A 14,235-nucleotide genomic window follows, 5' to 3' on the forward strand; every position below is an offset into this window, starting at 1 on the left:
AATCGTCCTTACCAAAAAAGATGAGGCAAATCGTTTTGTGCGGACAAATGGAATATTAACAACGAACGGGTGCATTCGCTCCTCGCGCCTGGACGTCCGGAAAGGGAAAGCTGGGATCAGGTCGTGCAATTCTTTTGAGCACTCCCTAGAAACACCGATAGACATGTAACTCGTCGGCGATGATATGAACAAGACTTTGTAACTTTGATTTGACAGCCATCGCCAAAAAGTATATGAGCCCGGCGCTCTATCGAGTCCAGGGCTGCCAGCTGATACTTGGCGGAACCGTCCCATAGGTTGCAGCAGTATTCCATGCACGAAGGGACCTATGCTTGGTGCCGCCTCACCTTAAATATTAGGACATCAAGTTTCTTGGCAGCAGTCCTGAACTCAATAGTTGACCCGAAATTTAGGTTGGATTATTATTCTTCTAATACAAAGGCCGCAATGAGATCATAGAAATGATCATATATATGGAACCCTATTTGATAGCAATCCTACAATTATGATCATACACGCCAAATTTGTTAAAATTGTGTGTGGTACTATACAGCACGTCCACGGATGATTTTATTATTTCTTTTGCGGTACATATTCATGAAAAGAAATGTACTTTTATGTACTTATGTTTTTAAAAAATGTACTCGCACGGTTTTGGCATAGCGACATACAGGTCGTGCTCGTGCTGGGTAGATACTGCCTGGCACGACCACACTATATTTATGGTTAATTTAATGTCAAATGAATACAAAACAAATGTACTCAAATTGTACTATGTACAAGCACATCAAAATGTGACAGTCATACTGCAAAAATCGCTGTCATGATTAAATAAGAGCACCGTGAACAAAGTTTTGTACGGTGCTCTAAAAAGGTGAACCTAAGGGCTGATTTAGACGGCGCGCGAACTCGCATGCGACTTTCATTACATTTTTTTTGATCGGCTGGTTGAAATAACTAAAATCTCATGAGAGTTCGCGCGCGCATAATGTCTAAATGTGGGATCATCAATGTAAAGGGACCTTATTGTCGATGGCGTTTACGCCGCACTGCGACGAGCAGCGTTGTATTTGTATCGGAGCATCGTTTATAATGGCGGAAACGATGCCACCAGCCGATCAAAAAAAATGTAATGAAAGTCGCATGCGAGTTCGCGCGCCGTCTAAATCAGCCCTTAGGTTCACCTTTTTTAATCATGACAGCGATTTTTGCAGTATGACTGTCACATTTTGATGTGCTTGTACATAGTACAATTTGAGTACATTTGTTTTGTATTCATTTGACATTAAATTAACCATAAATATAGTGTGGTCGTGCCAGGCAGTATCTACCCAGCACGACCACGACCTGTATGTCGCTATGCCAAAACCGTGCGAGTACATTTTTTTAAAACATAAGTACATAAAAGTACATTTCTTTTCATGAATATGTACCGCAAAAGAAATAATAAAATCATCCGTGGACGTGCTGTATAGTACCACACAAAATTGTTGTTATTACACCATCATCTGTAAATATGTAGTTAGTTAATAAATTTGTGTGTATGCCTACTAACATTCGTTGAAAGATTAAAATTAAAATGACGAAATTGATCCTTTGTTGGTCTTAAATCAATTTAATTTAATTTTTAATCATAGGGTAATTAAATAACAACAATTTTAACAAATATGGCGTGTATGATCATGATTGTAAAATTGCTTTCAAATAGGATCCCATATTATATTAATATGATCATTTATATGATAGTTTAATTAATTGCCTTGTATTTTTTAGAAATCATAATTGCCCCAATGAGGGTGCCATTGGACGGTCGACGCAGTCTTAACTAATAACATCTTATTGACATACATTCTTACATATCAAACGAGAAAGAATAAACATTTTTTTTAATAGGTAGGTAGGTAGGTAGGTAGATAGGTATATCTTTCTTTGACGTGGCTGCTATAGTCTTCAGGATTTGATTTGCCGTGTGATCATCGCTTTCCGGTTGCAACTTGATGCCATCGAGGAATGTCCATAGTATATATATGAAAAAAAAAAATTATAATACCATTCATTGTATGACAATACCTTCTACTACTAGAGGGCATTCCGGGAGTGGGCAGTCAACGTTAAAAAATGTTCAAACGCTGGAAAGTGCAGGGGTCAAAATGTCCATACGGAACCGGCTGTCTATGCAACTAGACGTAACTAGACGGAGCCCCGCTTCGCGGGGCTCCTATTTCTCGGCGGTTTGCCCTTCGGGCATCTGAAGCTACCTAACGAACCTAACCTACCTACTTTTTGCCACATAGACAGCCGGTTCCGTATGGACATTTTGACCCCTGCACTTTCCAGCATTTGAACATTTTTCACGTTGACTGCCCACTCCCGGAACGCTAGAGGGCACCTTTAACCTTCTTTTGGCAGTGATAATAATATATCCTTACAAAAATAGGTTAGGTGTCTAATTGTGTATCAATGATATTTTCAGTGGCTCATCTCTGTAGCTTACTGTTATATATATACTAGCTTTTGCCCGCGACTTCGTCAGCGTGGAATTATTAATTTAGGTAGGTAGCTATTATTTTATTCAATCAGTTAAAGGGTGATTTCTTGAATGAAAATAACCCTTTGTCGTTCCCCGGGAGTCAAACTATCTCTATTCTATGGTGTACTTTCGTTTGGGCCAAATACCTTTTGCCAAATTTCACTTCCCAACAAACTTATCGCAATAGTTTCATTTCCCAAAGGAACCTTTAGCAAAGTTACACTTCGCATATAATTTATTTGGTCAAATTATCACTTGGCATGATTTTACTTTGTCAAATGTTGTTAGGACAAAAAATTATTTAGCAAACGATTTTTATTGACTAATATTATATTCCAAAAAAGCCGTTAAGTGGGTTAGGTTAGGTTTACAGAAACGAAATGCTACTAGAAAAGTGGGTTTGTTTAGGTTCGAACTGCGATCCTCACAGAACCGAACTGCTATCAGAGAAGTGGGTTAGGTTAGGCTAGAACTAAGACCCTTACAGAAACGAAATGCTACTAGAAAAGTGGGTGGTTTTACCTCCTTTTCTACATAGTGCACCATCTACAATAATCTTTCACCGGCCCCCATAGAAATCGGTATTTTTTTTCTTAAAAATTATAATGTTTATGGTTCAACTAATCACATCCGTAGGGGGAAGCGGGGCAGCTTGGTACACCTTTTTTTGAAATCGATTTTAGGCCTCAAAATGAACTCTAAACACTTTGATACATTACATGGGACACTTTGATACATCGTTTTGGGGTACTTTGGCACGTGAATCAAAGTGCCCCGTAAGTGTTTCAAACTGCCCCGCAGAGCACACTTTACAGATCAACTCAGTTAGCTGACCAGTAGTAAACTTTTTAAACATTACAAAACGTCTATTAAGTGCGGTGCTATTAGAACATACTACAGTTATGTCAAAAATGCATTTAATTCGGTCGACCGCGGTGCTCTGTTAGCAGAAGTAAAAAAAGAGCTACCAGAACTTTACAAATACATTTGGCAATGCTACGGAGCACCTTCAAAATTACTTTTTGGAAATGATATTATCTTGTCAAGTATGGGCTGCCAACAGGGAGATCCGCTTGGGCCTGCCATTTTTAGTTTGGTCATTCACCCCATCATCTCTAGTCTAAATTCAAAATTCAATTGTTGGTACTTAGATGACGGCTCCCTTGGCGGAGACGCACTAACCGTACTACAAGATATACAATCTATCATAGATAAATTTTCGAAAATCGGGCTTGCATTAAATTTCACTAAATGCGAAATTTTTATTCCAGATCACGTTCCATTGAATACAAAAATAGATATACTAACAAATTTTAACGCAGTTTTACCTAATATTTCCGTTCATTCAAAAACATCCCTCACCCTTTTAGGCTCACCAATTTTTGACGAATCAATCGCACCCGTCATTAACTGTAAATTAAATTTATTCAATAATACATCAGACCTCCTATTTAAAATAAATTCCCATATGGCTCTTTTCATCATTCGTTTTTGCTTATTTACACCCAAATTTATGTATTTACTCCGCAGTTGCCCAATTTGGAAATTTCCGTCCATCCTGTCTTCCATAGACTCCTCCCTTCAGGCAAGCCTTTCCAAAACACTGAACATTCATCTCGACAATAGTTCATGGACCCAAGCGGTTCTACCCATAAGGCTGGGTGGACTGGGCGTTCGCACTTCGGCCAGTTTGGCTCTACCCGCGTTCCTGTCCTCAGTATACGGCTCGCTATCTCTCGTCGGTATTATTTTAAACCTTCCTCAGATACCTGACGATGAGATAGCGAATCTAAGTGAGGCCAGGGAGGCCTGGTGTGAGTCGTGTCCGGGTGAGGACATCCCAGTCGCCCGTCACATTCAGCGGGCTTGGGACTCCCCTCCCTTAAAAGCAGCTCATACCACACTTCTTCAGGATAGTCCGGACGACTTCGAACGTGCCCGAATTCTAGCCGTATCAGCCCCCGAGTCGGGCCATTGGCTACGAGCACTCCCTTCCCGTCAAATAGGCACCGTTTTGGACCCAAGTAACTTGAGAATAGCTATATGCTTAAGGCTTGGGTCCAAAATATGTGTCCCTCACACTTGCGCCTGTGGCAAAAACGTCGATCAGCTGGGCCGACATGGCCTTTCATGCCCCAAAAGCGCCGGCCGCCTATTTCGCCACGGTACCATCAATGATTTGGTCCGTCGGTCGCTTGCCACCGCGTCTGTGCCTGCGATTCTCGAACCCGCGGGCATGGCGAGGGACGATGGCAGGCGCCCCGACGGGGCCACATTGGTGCCGTGGAAACTAGGTAGGGCCCTGGTGTGGGACGCAACGTGCGTAGATACCTTCGCACAGTCCCATATCCAGGCGACCCGCACCCAGGCCGGCGGCGCGGCTGACCAGGCCCAGGTTCTCAAGCGCCGCAAATATTCGTCCTTACTTAAGGACTACGAGTTTGCGGCGCTCGCGGTAGAGACACTGGGCCCTTGGTCAGCCGACATGCAGGCCTTTGTGAGGGCCCTGTCGGGGCGGCTGATTGACGCCACAGGGGACCCCAGAGCTGGCGCGTATTTCTCGCAACGAATCGCCCTGGCGGTTCAGCGAGGAAACGCCGCCAGCGTAATGGGTACCATGCCACAGGCGGACCTGCTAGAGGGGGTATTCTTTTTATAATTAGGTTTTTATTTTATAGGTAAGTTTCTTTTATTTTAGTTTTAATTTTAATTTCTTTGTAGTTTTAGTTTGTTTTAATAAGTTATTTTATATTCAATATGTTACATTCGTAAGTTAAAGTTAATTATGTTTGTCATGTTGGTATATAGTTATTTCGGCGTTTTTTTACACGAAGTAAAATAAAAAGTGCTGACAACCAGTTATTAAGCAGGTGCACTAAAACTACAAAAAAAAAACTTTTAATGAAATCAGTGTCAGTTTTTCACAGAAAGCTACTTTGGTTGTTGGTTGTAACAAAAAAACTGGCAGGGGCACTTAGATACACTAGAGGGGCACTTTGACATGTTCAAAACTGCCCCAATCTTTATTGTACCAAAGTACCCCAATGGTCAAATAAATGAAAAATAATTTATTAAAAATATACTATTAAGTATTAAGTATTAAGTACTTTAAAATAATAAGCTTACTCTATTACTGAATAAACGTACTAAGCGCTCATTACGATGTTCATCCGGTAAAGTCTAAAATTTCGCACCACAACTCGATTAAAAAATCATAATTTATTTACTATGCGACCGCGGAAACACGTTTTCACGCACTAAGCGGCAACGGCTGGCAGGAGAGATGTGCCGAAGCTGGTACCTCACTCACACATACAAAGCCACGTTTTAGTGTTGCAGAAGGTGAACATAAGTTTTTAGTTAAGGAATTAGTGTGGGTGTTCAAAACTGCCCCTTGTGCCTATCTGCCCCGCTTCCCCTCTATGCGTAAAACATAACCAAAGGTCGGGATTAAGTATTTCAAATAAAACAAAAATAAAAATATCTATTGGTATGTAAATTGTATCCCATGCAATGTTATGCTTATTTGACTAAATAATACTTGGTAAAATGAAACTTGTCCAAGTAATTATTTGCTAAACAATAACTTGCCAAAAAAGACTATTGCTAACTGAAAAATTGCGATAAGTCGTTTTGCCAAACATTTTTTTGGGAAATGATAATTTGGGAAACATAGTTTGGGATGTGATACTTTGGGAAACGTTTTTGGCCCATTCGTTAGTAAACCCTATTCTATACCCAACTAAATCGTGCACCAGCGCCGGTACTACACCGCGCGGGCGGGACAGTTCCTATTGACAAAGTTTGTTGTGCAGTTGGTGTTAAGTCCCCATACAAAACACCACCCCTTTAAGGGATGATTTCTGGAATAAAAACTATCCTATGTCCTTCCTCGGGACTCAAACAATCTCTATACCAAGTTTCAAATAAATCGGTTCAGCGGCTTAAGCGTGAAGAGGTAACAGACAGACAGACAGCCACACTTTCGCCTTTATAATATTAGTATGGATGGACATGCACTAGTTCAAGGACGTGTAAGGGCCATTTTATTTAAAGTTGTCCCATACACTTTCTTATTCATATTTGGGATTTTTTATGTTATTTCTACTCAGAATCATGAGCTTTTTTGATCCTAATAGGAGAAAAAAAGTGTCCCGAAATTTCCATAAAATTTTCGATCTTTACATTCCGTGACTGCCATACAAAGTCTATGAAAAATGGTACCGGAATGGAAATAAAAACCTTGGCACACTTTTTTTCTTCTAGTAGGATAGAAAGAGCTCTTGATTCTAAGTAGAAATAACATAAAATTTCCCAAATTAAAAAAAAAGTGTAGGGGACAACTTTAAATAAAATGACCCGTAAGCGATAAGATAGAGATTCCGTGTCGGTAATAAAAGAGATAGATAGGTATATTAATAGTTGATCGCTGGCTGTTCACATTGCACGAGGACTCTCTTTAAAGTACTATGCCTTATGGGAAACAGTCGAAGAGATAGCTCAGAGCCGGAAACCGCTACCAACTTTTAGTATGTTGTTGCGCATGGTATTGGGTCTCCAAAACTGCCGGGAGACAGCGGCGCCGGCCATCTACTTCAGGCCTTCAGCGGAATGATATCATCAAAATGACTCCCGTCTCGTTGCGAATATTGCATATTGCACCCAAACTATACATGGCACATACACGTGTGGGGTATTAAATGAAAGGTAATGAAATATTCTATACTTCATTTATACAGTGTGTACCAAAATATACAACAGTTTAAGAGCTATTTACAAAATAAACAAAATGAGGTAAAAAAATATTCGATTATTTGGATTTTATAACCAAACCAAAAGTCGGACGTTAAAGAAATGTACTACAACATTAAAGATGACATCTCAAGGCATACACTGATATCAAAAAAATCCAAATTTGACCAAATATGTGGAAATTATGAAATGAAATGTATTATAAGTCACCTAAACATTGTTTGCAGAAAAAAAATATGGTTTAAGAGCTATAAACACAGGAATACCATTTTTTATGAAAAAAGTAGGTGTATATCGATTTTATAGCTAAACCACAGAATAAATGTGTCGCTTAACTTCAAACTCGGGTAAATCCATTCGACCCTCTCAGCAAATATCTACCCTATTACCTTTTCTTAATACCAAAATCGCATAATCTGACAGATGGATTTACCCGAGTTTGAAGTTAAGCGACTCAAATAATAGTACTATCGTACAGAAAGGAAACTTCCTACAAAACCGAAGTTTGACAGCGGTTCAGGGTCGAATCATGCTATCCCTTTCTAATATATGGCACTATCTCTTTCTGCTATTTAGGGTTGTCAAAATTCAAGTGATTATCTTATCTGTGGTCGTGCATGCAAAAGGAAGTCAAGTGGTGCCAACCCTAATAATTGCTCGGAGCAATGCTGAGCCGAGCGGAGCCGAGTTTGGCCGAAGTCAGGAGTTTCGCACCCCTGGCTAAACTAAAAACGTTAATAAAATGTTGCGTATAATATTAAAGAAACCAGTTATTCAACTATACATTACAATTTAAATTTTAAATTTCCGATAAAAACTGTGAAAGTTGTAGAAAAAAAACTAAAGCGCGCCAACAATTCTACTATTTTTGTATTTGTATTTGTACAATTCTATCTTAATGCGCTCTTATTATGCAAAGAATTGTTCTAATTATCGAGTATTAAATGAAAGGACATTACATAAAATACATGAAAACGACATTTTCGACTGGAATCTTAATTTATAAATTGAATTTGCTTGTTAAACAAGCAAACGAACTGTACCTTCCTCCTTTGATAGTTGGTTAAAATGTGGCTTTTGTCACCTGGGCTACAAACACGAATGAATTGACACCTCGTTTATTAAATCAGTTCAGTAGTTTCATGTAAACAGTACATGCACGCATAGACAGCAAATTCTGCCGTAGTTGAGCACAAGATTAAAATTAATTAGACCTTTATTATCATTGCCTGGCACTACAAATATAAACTATAAACTCTGTGCGGAAAGAGAAGAGTCGTGGAACATAAGGGAATCAATACATTCTATGAGTCGTCTCTCTCCGCACAGACTCTAAGAGAAATAAAAAGCAGTAGGTAGTACATCATTTCTCTAACATTGAAACCCTCAGGCCATAGAGTAACTGTTAGGGGCTTAGCGGGCGTCGCCTCTATGAGTTAGCAAGATGCCTTATGGAGGTTTCAAATGACCAGAGGGCTGACCTGTATGTATTTCAGAGGATCAGAGGGAAAATACTGCCAGCCTTCACAGCCTTGAAGCCCTTGCAACACTCAAGATTCCACTTTTCGAACTACTCGCTACGCTCGTAGTTAAAATTTGCTTCTATAAAAGGCTAATCGAGGCTGAATGAAGTAGATGGTCGGCGCCGCTGTTTCCCGGCAGTTTTCGAGACCCAATGCCATGTCCAACAACATACTAAAAGTTGGTAGCGGTTTCCGAATCTGAACTAAATTCCCATAAGGCAGTGCACTATTACACTCTTTACTCGCAGCGATAAAAGCTGTCAACGATAAAATCGCTCAGCGGTAGGTACTCGCTAAGCGATGTTCGCTTGGCGGTCGGAGAGACAATGCAACTAGAAAAAATAGTCGTATTGTTTTACCACATCTATATCGATATTACTAACGAACCTCTGTAACTCGAAAAAAAAGAAACTGTATTTCTACGTTTCTATAATTACCTGCCTAACCCAATTTTTTAATGTGTTTTTAAGACGAACAAAAACCTACAAGAACCTCTCTAAGTCGATGCCCTCTATAAGACGAAACCTCGTTAACACGAAGTTTTTGACGTTTCCCTTGAGATCCGTGCTATCGAGGTTCCATTGTACTTCTATTCTGTGACTAAGGTTACAATACTTAATTCACGAAGGCTGATATTTCCTTGTAGACCTTGTTAACCTTAAATACAGTGTTTAAAACGTCAAACTCGCATTCGACCACTCGCTTTATAGCCGGGCGACAAAACTATCAGAAGTAAGTACCAGAACTATACTCGCTTCTCGCTGCTCGCGCGCCATCTTATTTCTAGTTTTTAGCTCCAATCGCTTCTCGCTCATCGTTCTTGGTGAAACCAGTGCCAGTCCATTGAACCTTAAAAAATAATATATTATATTTACATTTATAACAGGAGGTACTATAAATATACCAATTATTTTACACTACTGAAAACTGCAACTAAAACGTTCGATATGTTTCGGAAATGTTTGGGCACAGTCATTTATAAGGTCAAACATGCCTCCCATCACCCATCCAATTAAATGAAATGTTCCGTATGGTGTATGTATAACTGTATACAGGTGTATAAAGACGGGCCAATAACAACTGCTTTGTAGGTATCTATTGTTTTATTTTTGAAGATTCTCTACCTAAACCTACGTAAAATTGACACCAACTACGCCATTTTTGGTACTAGCATCCCGCCCCGGCTCCGCACGGGTTACAATACCTTAACAAATCATACACCTAAATCTTCCTCAAGAATCACTCCGTTGATAGGTGAAAACCGCATGAAAATTCGATCCGTAGTTTTTGGGTCTATCGCGAACAGACACACAAACAGACGCGGCGGGGGACTTTGTTTTATAAGGTGGAGTGATTATATACTCGCTGTGGCCAAGGCTTTGCCCGTGTGGAATTTGGTCAATGTCTCTTCCTTCGTCTCTCCCCACCCGGGAGGATATAAATAATAAATAATTAAAAGCCTAAGCCCAAACACCTATTAAATACTTGGCATGGACAAGTTACATTCTGGTCTTCATGAAAAAGTTCCATTCACCAAATAGCACTGTTTAAATGCAAATGTAAATAAGTTTTTGGCAAAAATTTCATTTTTGGTACAAGCTTTTATCGCTGACTGTACTTTTCTTACGATAGACAACTAATACTCATCGAGACAATTCTAAAACCCCTACACACACACAATTAGGTTGCTTTGTTTCATCACAGAGTTCCTATGGCCACCTGCTGTCTCCATCATCAGATCATTTCGACAGTACCATAATATTATTGTATTGTCATCAGAACTACATACAGCTGCCAATTTTCATGACGCTACGATCCTTGGAAGATGGTTAAATTAGTTACCTTAGATTCCATTACATAGTTAGTTACATACAGGTCGACCTAATAAAAGCTTTAAAAAAAAAATACTATCATCATTCAGGCCTTTAACATCTTGACAGATGATTTATGCAGCGTCTGTAAGCGAGGAACAACGTCTCTCGTGGCTGTATAAGCCAATGCGGGACCGGCATTTGCGACCGCATTTGTGGCAGTTGAAGCTGGGAGCCATGTCGGCATCATCAGGTGGATTGTGCCTCTTTACGCGTTTTCGGGAAATGTTTCATGAAACCATGCTTTGTCGTGGAAAAAATATACTATAAGTACCTGTATATAAAAGATTTGAAAATCTTTGGACATACCTACTGTACAGTAAATAATAATCGTATTTACTTTATTCCTCTTCAACTCGATACCTCCACCCTTTCCCGAGATAAAGGGTCTTGACATACAGACGGACGGACGGACAGACGGACGGATGGACAGACGGAAAGACAGATAGACACACGGACGGACGGACTCACAGACGGACAGACGGATAGACGGACAGACGGACGGACGGAAAACGAATTGATCCTTAAAGAGTCCCGTTTTTTTCCTTTTGAGGTACCGGACCCTAAAAAATTACTTCTGCTTATCATAGCACTCTTCCTTTGGACATACTGTATACCTAGTAAATAATAATACTCGTATTTACTTTATTCCTCTTCAACTCGATATTCCTCCTCCACCCGTTCCCGAGATCAAGGGTCTTGACAGACGGACGGACGGATGGACGGACGGATACACGGATAGACGGACGGATTCACAGACGGATAGACGGACGGATTCACAGACGGATAGACGGACAGACGGATAGACCCACCGACATGCGGACGGACAACGAAGTGATACCTAAAGGGTCCCGTTTTTTCATATCTGTAGTTAATGCAAATGCTCTATTTGTCAAAGTAAATAAAATCTCTTCACACGATCAGGGTTTTGGGCATGTTTTGGGGGACAAAAACATGGAAATAACTTGGGTGCGCATGTTTCGGATAGATAACGAAATCCTAAAATACAGGCAGATAACACAAACAACCTACACGATATTATACTTAAGCAAATACCTTAATTAGTACATTTTATGTTGTTATGTTACTCTTGCGTAGGTATTTATTCATACTTTAGTAGCTTTCTATAAATAAGATCACTATTTTTTCTCTTGACATGTTTATTTTACTATTCGAAAAACATGACAGCGTCAAATATTTAAAAGTCGAAAAAAGTATATAATTACGTAAAAAGGCTTAAGATAATTAAGAAAAAACCGGACAAGTGCGAGTCGGACTCGCCCGTACGATGTTCCGTACTTTTTAGTATTTCTTGTTATAGCGGCAACAGAAATACATCATCTGGGAAAATTTCAACTGCCTAGCTATCACGGTTCATGAGGTACAGCGTGGTGACAGACGGGCGGACGGACGGACAGCGGAGTCTTAGTAATAGGGTCCCGTTTTTACCCTTTGGGTACGGAACCCTAAAAAAAGTAAAACCGACTTCAAGCCTTCATCAGCAGTTCCACTTTATCAAATGGCACTTTGTAACTGTAAATGCTTAGTTATTTAGTTGATGAAAATACAAAACTCGCTGTATGTATGCTTATAAGATTTGAGGAGTTCCCTCAATCCCTCATGGAACCTATCATCAGAGTGAACCTTGATAAAAATGTTCTTTATAAATCTTACGGGCTTAGTAAACTTAACCAAGAGTACAAATCGCCAAAGTGAACTATGCATCGTTAAAGAGTTCCGTTTTAATCATCGTCAGCAGTTCCATTTCGTTAATTGTCACTTTAACTGATATAAATAAAAACTGAATGTAAATACCTACTTGCTTTATTGATGAAAACACAAAAAACGCTATATGTATGCCTATAAGATTCGAAGAGTTCCGTGGATTCCTCATGGATCCCATCATCAGAACTGGGATAAAAACGGGACCAACTTGGAACTATGTATATGTCGCAGTCGGATCGTATAATCCGCCGTATTACATTACGGCTAGCCGTTTTCAAAAACAGGGGCGTTTTGAAATGCGGCGGTTTAACGATTAGCCGGATTGAATGCGGCTGAATGGGAATCCGCCGGAATGTATTCGGCGCCATACGTTCTTCAACACGGCTAGCCGTAATGTAATACAGCGAGTCATTAGCCGCCGCTTTGACAGTTTTTAGTTCCCATTTTTAACACCCGTGGCGCTGCCTGACAAACGCTGGGGTGTACATCAAATCTGGAGTTCGTCGGACTGTTTCTTTTCAAAAAACATTTTTTTTCGCAACTTAACTAGACGGAGCCCCGCTTCGCGGGGCTCCTATTTCTGAGCGGTTTGCCCTTCGGGCATCTGAAGCTACCTAACAAACCTAACCTACCTACCTATTGATTAAGTGAGACGTCCGTGAAAACATTACACTTCGGGGAAAAAAGCGTAGGTAGGTAAGTAGGTTAGGTTCGTTAGGTAGCTTCAGATGCCCGAAGGGCAAACCGCCCAGAAATAGGAGCCCCGCTTGCGGGGCTCCGTCTATTTAAGTTGTGAAGGAAATGTTTTGGAAAAGAAACACATGTAGTGCGGTGGGACCATGGTAAAAATAAATTAAATTGCAAACATTGTCAAACTCCGGTTACGTAGGCGACCGAAAGAACTGGTCACTCTACAATCTAAAATAGTAGTACGATGCGGCTAAACGTTGGCCGCCTTATTGAAGAACGTATCGCAATGACAATCCGGCTAATCGTCGAACCGCCGCATTTCAAAACGCCCCTGTTTTTGATAACGGCTAGCCGTAATGTAATACGGCGGATTATACGATCTGACTACGACATATATACTTCCAAACTAAAAACTAATTTTCCAAATCGGTTCACCACCACCAACCGGTTGAACTTGTAACCTAAGTAGAGGTTTACAAAATTAAATATACTTAAGGTCACTGTGGGCAAGACCGGCATACTTTTTTTTCACTTTGGAGTGATCTAGTTCCGTTAAGAGCCAACAGGAGTGGTCATTCCTCCATACAAACGTAGTCCTCGTTTTCCTCCGTGGTTTTTGAAGCTAGAGCAATGATTTTTTCAACACAGATTAATATTGTCAATATCTGTGTCGGACCGTTTTGCTTTTTTTGATATTTTTGTTTTTTAAGGCGCTAGAGCCCTTCAAAAACGGCCAAAATGGCCTAATAGACTATGCCGCAATGAGAGGCGTGGTATTCAAAACTGATATCAATTAGCCAAAAAAGCAAAACGGTCCGACACAGATAATTTCATAATCATTTAGATTTCCAAATTTGGTTACGATTGGTTAAGTTTTGGGGGAGGAAAAAGAGGACTACGAAACCTCGATTTTTGTCATTTTTACGCAGGATTTTTCGCCTCAGCTGCAGTTGTCCCTATCGCACTAATTTTAGGGGCGGAGTCAAGTTTCTAAATACGTACACAGCCAGAAAAGTGATGGGCAATAGTCGACATTTAATGTCGATAATCTAGTGATGTAAGAAGTTATCGATAAACCGTCTTGTGTGAAAATATCTAGATCCTAAGATACAAGGGGTTTTGGGTTGAGAGTAGGGAACACATT

At 40.1% G+C, this 14,235-nt stretch overlaps 1 long non-coding RNA gene across 1 annotated transcript; it reads right to left on the reverse strand.

Annotated features, from left to right (window-relative positions):
* Positions 1-705: 705 nt before the first annotated feature.
* On the reverse strand, positions 706-11,864 carry LOC134799826 (uncharacterized). The gene is made up of 3 exons (XR_010145474.1): positions 11,733-11,864; positions 9,546-9,654; positions 706-1,993 (listed from the first exon to the last, which is right to left on the reverse strand). It is a non-coding gene; the product is annotated as an uncharacterized LOC134799826 (long non-coding RNA).
* Between the last annotated feature and the right edge of the window lie 2,371 nt (positions 11,865-14,235).

This window comes from Cydia splendana, chromosome 19 (assembly GCF_910591565.1).
Source record: "Cydia splendana chromosome 19, ilCydSple1.2, whole genome shotgun sequence".
NCBI classification, from domain to species: domain Eukaryota; kingdom Metazoa; phylum Arthropoda; class Insecta; order Lepidoptera; family Tortricidae; genus Cydia; species Cydia splendana.